We start from the raw sequence: 12,826 nt of genomic DNA, 5'->3' as shown, positions 1-12,826 counted from the left end.
CTCCTCACCTGATCCCCCTCACCCGTACCTACTCACCCCCCTCACCCGTACCTCCTCACCTGATCCCCCTCACCCGTACCTCCTCACCTGATCCCCCTCACCCGTACCTCCTCACCTGATCCCCCTCACCCGTACCTCCTCACCTGATCCCCCTCACCCGTACCTCCTCACCTGATCTCCCCTCACCCGTACCTCCTCACCTGATCCCCCCTCGCCCGAACCTCACCTAATTCCTCTCACCCGTACCTCCTCACCTGATTCCTCTCACCCGTACCTCCTCACCTGATCCCCCCTAACCCATACCTTCTCACCTGATCCCCCCTAACCCGTACCTTCTCATCTGATCCCCCCTCACCCGTACCGCCTCACCTGATCCCCCCTCACCCGTACCTTCTCACCTGATCCCCCCTCACCTGTACCTTCTCACCTGATCCCCCCCTCATCCGTACCTCCTCACCTGATCCCCCCTCACCCGTACCCCCCTCACCTGTACCTTCTCACCTGATCCCCCCTCACCCGTACCTTCTCACCTGATCCCCCCTCACGCGTACCTCCTCACCTGATCCCCCCTCACCCGTACCTCCTCACCTGATCCCCCCACACCCGTACCTGCTCACCTGATCCCCCCTCACCCGTACCTAATCCCCCCTCACCCGTACCTGATCCCCCGTCACCCGGACCTTCTCACCTGATCCCCCCTCACCCGTACCTTCTCACCTGATCCCCCCTCACCCGTACCTTCTCACCTGATCCCCCCTCACCCGTACCTCCTCACCTGATCCCCCCTCACGCGTACCTCCTCACCTGATCCCCCCCTCACCCGTACCCCCCTCACCTGTACCTTCTCACCTGATCCCCCCTCACCCGTACCTCCTCACCTGATCCCCCCCTCACCCGTACCTCCTCACCTGATCCCCCCTCACCCGTACCTCCTCACCTGATCCCCCCTCACCCGTACCTAATCCTCCCTCACCCGTACCTGATCCCCCGTCACCCGTACCTTCTCACCTGATCCCCCTCACCCGTACCTTCTCACCTGATCCCCCCTCACCCGTACCTTCTCACCTGATCCCCCCTCACCCGTACCTCCTCACCTGATCCCCCCTAACCCGTACCTTCTCACCTGATCCCCCTCACCTGTACCTTCTCAACTGATCCCCCCTCATCCGTACCTTCTCAACTCATCCCCCCTCACCCGTACCTCCTCACCTGATCCCCCTCACCCGTACCTCCTCACCTGATCCCCCTCACCCGTACCTCCTCACCTGATCCCCCTCACCCGTACCTCCTCACCTGATCCCCCTCACCCGTACCTCCTCACCTGATCCCCCTCACCCGTACCTACTCACATGATCCCCCCTCACCCGTACCTCCTCACCTGATCCCCCCTCACCCGTACCTCCTCACCTGATCCCCCCTCTCCCGTACCTCCTCACCTGATCCCCCCTCAACCGTACCTTCTCACCTGATCTCCCCTCACCCGTACCTCCTCACCTGATCCCCCCTCGCCCGAACCTCACCTAATTCCTCTCACCCGTACCTCCTCACCTGATTCCTCTCACCCGTACCTCCTCACCTGATCCCCCCTAACCCATACCTTCTCACCTGATCCCCCCTAACCCGTACCTTCTCATCTGATCCCCCCTCACCCGTACCGCCTCACCTGATCCCCCCTCACCCGTACCTTCTCACCTGATCCCCCCTCACCTGTACCTTCTCACCTGATCCCCCCCTCATCCGTACCTCCTCACCTGATCCCCCCTCATCCGTACCTTCTCACCTGATCTCCCCTCACCCGTACCTCCTCACCTGATCCCCCCACCCACTCGTACCTCCCTCACCTGTACCTTCTCACCTGATCCCCCCTCACCCGTACCTCCTCACCTGATCCCCCTCATCCGCACCTGATCCCCCCTCACCCGTACCTGATCCCCCCTCACCCGTACATGATCCCCCCTCACCCGGACCTGATCCCCCGTCACCCGTACCTGATCCCCCCTCACCCGTACCTTCTCACCTGATCCCCCCTCACCCGTACCTTCTCACCTGATCCCCCCCTCACCCGTACCTCCTCACCTGATCCCCCCTCACGCGTACCTCCTCACCTGATCCCCCCTCACCCGTACCTTCTCAACTGATCCCCCCTCACCCGTACCTTCTCAACTGATCCCCCCTCACCCGTACCTCCTCATCTGATCCCCCCTCACCCGAACTTCTCACCTGATCCTCCCCTCCCCCGTACTTCTCACCTGATCCTCCCCTCCCCCGAACTTCTCACCTGATCCCCCCTCACCCGTACCTGATCCCCCCTCACCCGTACCTCCTCACCTGATCCCCCTCACCCGTACCTCCTCACCTGATCGTACCTTCTCACCTGATCCCCCCTCACCCGTACCTCCTCACCTGATCCCCCCTTACCCGTACCTTCTCACCTGATCCCCTCTCACCTGTACCTTCTCACCTGATCCCCCCTCACCTGTACCTTCTCACCTGATCCGCCCTCACCTGATCCCCCCTCACCCCTTCATTCTAACCTGATCCCCCCTCACCCGTACCTTCTCACCTGATCCCCCCTCACCCGTACCTTCTCACCTGATCCCCCCTTACCCGTACCTTCTCACCTGATGTACCTCCCCCTGATCTCACGCGTACCTCCTCACCTGATACCCGTACCTTCTCACCTGATCCCCCCTCACCCGTACCTGATCCCCCCACCTGTCACCTGATCCCCCCTCATCCGTATTCTAACCTGATCCCCCCAGCCGTCACCTGATCCCCCCTCACCCGTACCTTCTCACCTGATCCCCCCTCACCCGTATCTGATCCCCCTCACCAGTCTCACCTGATCCCCCCTCGTCCGTACCTCCTCACCTGATCCCCCCTCACCCGTACCTCCTCACCTGATCCCCCTCACCCGTTCCTTCTCACCTGATCCCCCCTCACCCGTACCTTCTCACCTGATCCCCCCTCACCCGTACCTTCTCATCTGATTCCCCTCTCACCCGTGCCTTCTCATCTGATCCGTACCTCCTCACCTGATCCCCCCTCACCCGTACCTCCTCACCTGATCCCCCCTCACCCGTACCTCCTCACCTGATCCCCCCTCACCCGTACCTCCTCACCTGATCCCCCTCACCCGTTCCTTCTCACCCGTACCTTCTCACCTGATCCCCCCTCACCCGTACCTGATCCCCCTCACCCGTCCCTCTTCACCTGATCCCCCCTCATCCGTACCTCCTCACCTGATCCCCCCTCACCCGTACCTCCTCACCTGATCCCCCTCACCCGTTCCTTCTCACCTGATCCCCCCTCACCCGTACCTTCTCACCTGATCCCCCCTCACCCGTACCTTCTCATCTGATCCCCCTCTCACCCGTACCTTCTCATCTGATCCCCCTCTCACCCGTGCCTTCTCATCTGATCCCCCCTCACCCGTACCTTCTCACTAGTACCCCAACACCTCTCCCTTACCTGTACCCCGTCACCCCTCTCTTATCGTCTCTAAAATTTCCTCTCCCTTTGCCTTATCCGTACCCCTTCATCTCCCCTTTTCTTCTACCCGTACACTTCACTTCTCCCTCACCCTTACTCCTGTATCCTAGTCTCTATCCTTGGTTCTCCCTCATCCGTATTCCATCAATCCTTGGTTCTCCCTCATCCGTATTCCATCAATCCTTGGTTCTCCCTCACCCGTATTCCATCTATCCTTGGTTCTTCCTCACACGTACTCCCTCACCTTCATTCGTGTTCTTACCTCTCCCTCTCTTCCCTTTACCCTCACCTTCCCATTTCCTCCCTCCCCCTCCTCTGGTTCGCGCGTGTAATTGTTAATGAGATGGAGATTACATGTTGACGCAGCGGTGTCTCTTCAGTCTCCTGGCCACAGCATCCCTCCCCCTCCCTCTTCCTCCACCATCTTCTTTCCCCTCCCTTCGTCATCCCCCTCCCCTCCCTTCATCCCCTTTTCTTTCACCCTAACTTCATCCTCCTCCTCTCCCCTCCCATGATCATCCCCCTCCCCCTTCCTCCATCATCTTCCCTCTTCCCCTCCCTTCATCATCCCCCTCCCCTCCCTTCATCCCCTTTTCCTTCCCCCTAACTTCATCATCCCCCCTCTCCCCTCCTATCATCATCTCCCCCTCACATCATCATCCCCCTCCCCCTCCCATCATCATCCCCCTCTCCCCCTCACATCATCATCCCCCTCTCCCCTCTCATCATCATCCCCTTTCTTCTCCTCACGCCTCCTCAACTCTCCCTTCGTTTGTAACGTGATAAACCTGTGTGTGACTCACTACCTGTGACGTGATAAAGCTCACTACTACGTGATAAAGCTCACTACCTGTGTGTGACGTGATAAAGCTCACTACCTGTGTGTGTGACGTGATAAAGCTCACTACCTGTGTGTGTGACGTGATAAAGCTCACTACCTGTGTGTGTGACGTGATAAAGCCCACTACCTGTGTGTGTGACGTGATAAAGCCCACTACCTATTTCATAGTCTGCAACAAATGTTCCAGACGATTTTAGAAGAACTCGTCTCCAGGCTGAGGGACTGACAACATCAAAACTACGACTTCGAGGGTAATGCACTGATGACGTCGTCTTCACATCACTGCTTGTGCTGCCTCCTCTGTATTAGACTAAAGAAGCCTGCTCTGTAGGCGAAACGTTTCGGAATAAAGATATCTAACTGGTGCAGGTGTGTTTTACTTGACTAACTTGAAGCTGGTGAGTGTTGCCTGGTGCTCCCAGAGGGAGACGAGACGCTTGCTTCAACAAACGTACAATTACCTTAACATCCATTTTGGTAAACAATTGGAGACGGTTATTAGGGGAAAGATCGTAAACATTATGGAAGATAGCATAATAACTGGACAACAACATGGATACCCGAACAAAAGATCGTGCCTGACAAATGACTCGCGAAATCGCAATGACGCGATTGAAATGCCTCGCAGATATAATAGAATTCTTTAAATATATGGAGAGAAACTGGAACGAAACAGATGTAGTGTGTTTTGATTTCCAGAGAGCCGTCGACGAGGTACCTAATCGAAGATCACCCACCAGAATAAAGCGCACAGCAAATCACAGAAAGGGTGGGGCTTGAAGCCAGTGTGTTAACCAAGCCAGTGTGTTAACCAAGCCAGTGTGTTAACCAAGCCAGTGTGTTAACCATTGGACCATACCGGCCTAACAAGATTCATCCAACTAGTTGAACGAATCTTGCTGATTACTAGACAGAGCTGCTTCAAGATGTGAAGAAAGACACTTAGGTAAGGTTCAGGACATTTATTAAAGGAAACGTTTCGCCACGAGTGACTTCTTTAGTCCTAATACAGAGATAACTAAGGAAACGTATGTATATATATATATATATATATATATATATATATATATATATATATATATATATATATATATATATATATATATATATATATATATATGTTGTGCCGAATAAGTAAAACTTGCGATTTTGGCTTAAATACTAACGTACTTCTTGCCGAAAAAAATATATTTCATTGTGTTTGGTTATTATTAAATTATTGCAAACTTGTATAAAATATATTTAGTTGGATTAGGCTAAATTAAATTGTGCTTGTTGTAAGTTTCCTAAGGTTCTTTTGGTACAAAATCATTTTTTTATGTTAACATAAATGGAAAAAATATCTTTAAATGTACAAGAGAAAATTTTTAGAAAGAACTTAATTTTAAAAGAGTTTATGCTAACTAACCAGTTTTACCTATTCGGCACATTATATGTCGTGCCTAATAGGTAAAACTGGTCAATTAGCAAGAACCCATTTAAAATTAAGTCCTTTCTAAAATTTTCTCTTACACGTTTAAAGATATATTTTTTTTCATTAATGTTTATGTAAAAGTTTATAATTTTGCACCGAAAGAATCTTAGAAAACTTACCTAACCTTATTATAACAAGCGCAATTTATTTTAGCCTAATCCAACTAAATATATTTTAGATACGTTTATAATAATTTAATACTAAATAAACACAGTGAAATATAATTTTTTCGTTAGGTTCAGAATGATTTTTGCGAAATTATTGTATATACAAATTTTCGCTTGTCTTATATGGCAAGATGAGCGTTGCTATTTAAGCCAAGATCGCAAGTTTTACATATTCGGCACGATACACACACACACAAAAGTCATGAAGATTGGGGAGGGGCAAAGAAGACCGCAGACAGAGTATAGGCTAGGTGGACAAAGACTACAGACCTCACTCAGGGAGAAAGATCTTGGGGCGACCATAACACCGAGCACATCACCGGAGGCACACATCAACCAAATAACTGCTGCAGCATACGGGCGCCTGGCAAACCTGAGAATAGCGTTCCGATACCTTAATAAGGAATCGTTCAAGACACTGTACACTGTGTATGTTAGGCCCATACTGGAGTATGCAGCACCAGTCTGGAACCCACACCTGGTCAAGCACGTCAAGAAGTTAAGAGAAAGTACAAAGGTTTGCAACAAAGCTAGTTCCAGAGCTCAGGGAAATGTCGTACGAGGAAAGGTTGAGGGAAACCGGACTGACGACACTGGAGGACAGAAGGGTCAGGGGAGACATGATAACGACATACACGATACTGCTGGGAATAGACAAGGTGGACAGAGACAGGATGTTCCAGAGAGGGGACACAGAAACAAGGGGTCGCAATCGGAAGCTGAAGACTCAGATGAGTCACAGGGATGTTAGGAAGCATTTCTTCAGTCATAGAGTCGTCAGGAAGTGGAATAGCCTAGCAAGTGAAGTAGTGGAGGCAGGAACCATACATAGTTTTAAGAAGAGGTATGACAAAGCTCAGGAAGCAGAGAGGAAGAGGACTTATTAATGGGTAGACTACATCCTAACCCAGTGGTTCCCAAACTGGGGGTAAATTACCCCCTGGGGGTAATTTAACCATTTTTGGGGGGTAATGGAGGGGTGACAGAAAAAAAGTTATGAATTCTGAAAATCCAGAAAACAATGCGGTACCCGGCATGAGGATTATTGTTAACTTTGTCTTAGTATATAAAGTTGTAAAGTAAACCTATTATAAGTAAGTAATAAAGTTAAACCAAATAACAATAAACATCAAAAACTAATATACAGTATTAGAAAAGAAGAAATATATAGCTGTGTGGAAACCCAAAAGTATTTTGACAAGTATGCTTCAGGACAAAAGTCACTCAGTAGCCCAGATCGACCTGTCCAGTATGCGTCACTCACTTCCTGAGGCTGCCTCTATTTCACACTGTCAGTTTATCTATGAGCATCAGCCGAGGTAGACATAAGCTGGTATGTATGTGTACTGCCCTGTGCAGTATATAGTTAGTATTTATCCACTGTTACTGTGAATTTGTAGCTATTATTAATTTTATCTATAATGTATGTGTGGTTCTTACGTTTTCAATGGTTTTGCTAGGATTAGCAGAGTATGCGAGGCTGTATACGTTCACGTTTAGCCATATATATCAATAATAACAACATTTTGTGAAAGGGGTAACATGCTTTATGTGGCATGTTAAATTGGGTAACAAGCTGAAAAAGTTTGGGAACCACTGTCCTAACCTAACCTAAACTAACAGAGAAATCTGCTGAATGTATGTGAGAAATTTACATAGATTTTTATGGGATTTACGAGTTAAGTTAAGTTTAATATGTTTATTATGCACCCCATACCCATCCTGTGGGCGGTAGTCAAAAGATTACAGAGGTACATAATTGGTCCAGGGACTGGACTCCGAAGTTTTGATAGCTGAGCAAGTTACAAAAGTAATGAACTAGATTTGGTCATAATCATGACCAAGTTACAAAGGTAATGAGCTCCAGGTAGAGCTGGTCACACTCATGAATAATTGCAAAGGTAATGAATCATAAACACATTAATCATGAGAATTTACAAAGGTAATGAATGATAAACACGTTATGACATGATTACAATCATAGACAAATTACAGAGTAATGAGCAGTTAACAAACATAGCAGGGAATTCATCCATTGCCCCAACAACAGATGTTGCTAGGTGCCTGTCTCTCCTCGGCAGACAGCCATTGCAAACAGCAGCAAGTTGCCCAGGGATCTGCTGCTTGCACGAGCACCATTGACCCTCCCCAAGAGGTCCAAGAAGCCAGTGACTACGTTAGCAGCCCCATGGAGAGCTGTCCTAGGATTTACGAGGATGAGTTGAATGACAGCAATGTTTAGCTGTGAGCAACAAGGCTAAAATTTCCCTATTAGAAATTTTAAGTACAAAACATTGTAACTCATAACACGTTATAAATATTCTGTCTATACTTTTAGTCCACAACTTGTACAAGAGACGATAATAAATCGGAAAGGATGAACAGAAGTTCAGGAACAAAATTATTTACAGACTTTCCGCAGTTTTCTGGCTACAATGAGCTGACGACAATCTTCTAGTTACGCCGAAGCGATTCATTCTAAAAATCCATTTCACCCATGAACTGGAGCAGGATGACGCAGTATCCTTCTTTGATGACAAACTTATCAATATCCGAAACACCGTCAACACTCTACATCAGACTCAGGGGAACATCTTGTATTGTCAAGCAACTTGGCAAACTAACCTTACATGGGCAGATACAACTGCAGGTGGCATTGACTCTCAGGTACGTTACCACAACACATGACGTTTAACTCCCCTTCACCTACTTCTTCGCTTCACCATTCACCTGTGTATAGTGACCCGATGCATTAAACTTTGTATGACTTGGTATGACTAAGGTGTCTTCTGGCAACTCTCCACTTTCTTCTGTAATTTTTTTTTTCTTGGGGGGGGGGGATCATTCGCTAAGTTATTTTTATACTTATATGTAATTTTTCGTCAGAGACTCCTCATCCTCCTTCAGCATTGTCATCTGGTTCTGTACAGCTATTTTTCCTCGTGTAGCTGTAGGGTAACCTTAGCTCTGTTTTAGATTTTCAAGCTATTTCACTTTCAGATTGCTTTCTTATTTCTTATTCTTGAGCGTAGATTTTTCTGTCTCTCTCTTGTTTGATTCCCTATTTTCTGAGATTTGATTAACTTTATATTTGTATCAAGCTCCCTTCCTCCTCCTCCTCCTCCTCCTCCTCCTCTTGTTCTCGGCATTCCTGATTGAACCATGGGCTTTCACTTTTTTTCGTTAGTTTGCTTTATGCTTGGTATAAATCTTTTCTTTGATTTTTGGCACTTCGAAAGCACTATCTCCAATTTTTGAACAGTTTTTCTTTCAAATTCCCATTTCTATTGCATTTCTCTCAGAAAGTTTATCCTCGCTACTTCGTTCTCGAGGACCTTCTTACAGCTTCCCTATTTGCATCACTTTCCAGTCTCATTCTTCTGCCTCTTAAAATCTGATAATTTTTTCTTCAAGTTCTCTGTCTTTTGCTCATCAGTTATCATTTTCCTTTCGAAGGCCTCAAAGGCAACTCCTTTTATCCCATTTGTTTCTCTATTCATATATATATTTCTAGTGATCATTTCCCTTTTCTTTGAGTGAGGTCTGCAGCTTCTGTCTCCGAGTCTATATTCGGTGTCCTATCTTTTGGCCCTTCACCCATTATCATAACCTTGCATTTGTTGGGGTTAAATTCAAGTAATCACTTATCTGACCAACCCTACAGTTTTTCCAGATCCATTTGCAGTTTTTATCCCGTCTTCATCTGCTTGTTTTCTCATTAGTTTTGTATCATCAGCGAATAGAGATGCATCTGACTATTCCATCTGGTATGTTATTCACAAAAACGGGAAACAGCGCTGATACGAATAAAGATTCTTGTGGTACACCTCTTGTCACTCTTCCCCATTCTGACATCTCTTCCCGGACAATCACACTTTGCTTCCTTACACTATGGTACTCCTTGATCCACCGGAGTAAGTTTCCAGTTATTCCTGCTTGCTTCTCAAGTTCTTGCCCCAAATTTCATGTGGAGTACAATATCAAATGCCTTCTTGCAGTTTAAGGAACTGCAATCCATCCTACCCCCTCTATCCCGTTCATTTCCTGTATTTTGTCATAGAATTCCTTAAGGTTGGTATGACAATATTTATCATCTCTGAACCCGTGCTGGCTGTCATTTAAGAAACCAAGAGCTCTACCACTTTCCTCCTGGTTATTCTCCTCATTATCTTGCATGGTATGGATGTCAGCGGAACTGGTCTGTAGTTTAATGCCTCCTGCCTATCTCCTTTCTTAAATATACTGTAGGTATTACGTTCGCTGTCTTCCGGATCTCTGGCATCTGTCTAGTGTCCATTGATGTGTTGTAGATCACAGCTGGGGGTTTGGACGGTGCTTCTGCTTTCTCTTGCAGAATCCACGGTGACAACCTGTCAGGTGACACTTCTTTTGGTGTATCCAGCGCCATCAACAGTATTTTTTTACCTCTATCTCTGTTATGTGTATGGTGTCAGATACTGCTGGTGTAGACTTCTCATAGACTTTCTGGTATTACCCTGTTTTCCACAGAGATCTCTCTAAGTCGTTTGTTCAGCACTGCCCAGGCTTCCTTGTCGTTTTCCTTGCGCATGCCCCCTCCGTGTACTCGAATCATAGCTCCTGTGTGTGTGTGTGCGTGTGTGTGTGTGTGTGTGTGTGTGTGTGTGTGTGTGTGTGTGTGTGTGTGTGTGTGTGTGTGTGTGTGTGTGTATGTATGTATGTATGTACAAGTATTTGACAGAGAGAGCGAGCTAGCTAGCTCGTGCAAGATCAAGAATTCCTGCAGGCTTCATGGTTGAGTAGCAGTACCGTGAGGATGGGGGTGTCTTCCCGGTTCCGTCATATAACTCGTCCACTCAGACTGGTTCAGCTGGCTTTGCCAGTGTTGATAACCCTGCATATTCCTGTTATAAATCCAGCTTCATTTCTTCAGTACCGTGTCTGCCTCTTTCTCTCTATGCTTTTAGTGTTCTGCCAATTATTCTCTTAATTTGCTAGCTTTCTTTCAGTTTATTATCTTACATACTTAAAATTGTCCGTTTCAGTAACGATTTTTTGCATAATCTGATTATAAGATTTTGTTAACTGAGTTCTTACTATATATTTACATTATGAGGTTTCGTTAGCATCAAATTGTTTACAAAACTTTCTTATAAAATTTGATTAGTTTGTAATCCTCGTTAAATATTTGTCTCTTGTATTTAATCATCTTAAGAAAAAATATACATATATCCTGGATTCAACCTGCAGGGTGTTCCGGGGGTCAACGTCCCCGCATCCCAGACCATGACCAGGCCTCGCCAAGGATCAGGACCTCATCAGCCAGGCTGTTACTACTGGACGCACGCAATCCAACGTACGAACCACAGTATTTGTTCAGTTCCCTCTTGAAGACAGCCAGGTGTCTGTTGATAATCCCTCCTGCGTATGCTGGGAGGCAGCTGAAGAATCTTGGACACCTGACACTTATTGTGTTATCTCTGAGGTGTTTTCGCGGCACTTCTCCTTTTCATTAGTGAGATTTTTAGGAGTCAAAAATGGTGAATTCAAAATTACTTTGTCATCATTTTTTTATTAATTTTATTAAAGTATATTGTTGTTTCGTCGCTGGACTATGAAGTGTATTTCACTGTATTTGTACAGTGGAACTTTGGTTCTTTATTTAGCTGTTACATTTGCTGTAGGTTAATTTGCTAAATATATAAAACTTGTGGTTTGCTGAATGTATTTTTGTGTTGTCAGTCTTGTTTATATTGTTGTTCAGGCTTTTAAACTTGAACATATTTCTGAGACTGTTTAAAAATAGCTTTGAGTGACGTATAGAAGCCAGTCTCAGTCTAACTTACACTGCCAAATGACATTTTGGCAAATGAAGAGATGATGAATTGTGAAGTATACAGGCAGTCGTGTGAACACTGTTCAACACAGTGTGCTTAACTTAATGAACACTTTACTGAACACAATGTACTTATTAAACTCTGTTGAACATTACACAACTGATGACTAAAGGGAAGGACAAAGACGAACAATATTGTGGTCTAAATAACAGAAAGTATTGGTAGATGTTCAAATTATTGCTTATAAAAAATGTTTCTTTACTAACGACAGCATTGCTACTAGGTCCAGCAGTATGACCATGGGAGACACCAGCAGCTAGGTCCAGCAGTATGACCATGGGAGACACCAGCAGCTAGGTCCAGCAGTATGACCGTGGGAGACAACAGCAGCTAGGTCCAGCAGTATGACCATGGGAGACACCAGCAGCTAGGTCCAGCAGTATGACCATGGGAGACACCAGCAGCTAGGTCCAGCAGTATGACCATGGGAGACACCAGCAGCTAGGTCCAGCAGTATGACCATGGGAGACACCAGCAGCTAGGTCCAGCAGTATGACCATGGGAGACACCAGCAGCTAGGTCCAGCAGTATGACCATGGGAGACACCAGCAGCTAGGTCCAGCAGTATGACCATGGGAGACACCAGCAGCTAGGTCCAGCAGTATGACCATGGGAGACACCAGCAGCTAGGTCCAGCAGTATGACCATGGGAGACACCAGCAGCTAGGTCCAGCAGTATGACCATGGGAGACACCAGCAGCTAGGTCCAGCAGTATGACCATGGGAGACACCAGCAGCTAGGTCCAGCAGTATGACCATGGGAGACACCAGCAGCTAGGTCCAGCAGTATGACCATGGGAGACACCAGCAGCTAGGTCCAGCAGTATGACCATGGGAGACACCAGCAGCTAGGTCCAGCAGTATGACCATGGGAGACACCAGCAGCTAGGTCCAGCAGTATGACCATGGGAGACACCAGCAGCTAGGTCCAGCAGTATGACCATGGGAGACACCAGCAGCTAGGTCCAGCAGTATG

This window comes from Cherax quadricarinatus, chromosome 30 (genome assembly GCF_038502225.1).
Source record: "Cherax quadricarinatus isolate ZL_2023a chromosome 30, ASM3850222v1, whole genome shotgun sequence".
Classification (NCBI taxonomy): Eukaryota; Metazoa; Arthropoda; class Malacostraca; order Decapoda; family Parastacidae; genus Cherax; species Cherax quadricarinatus.
Note: the sequence above shows the minus strand (reverse complement) of the source record.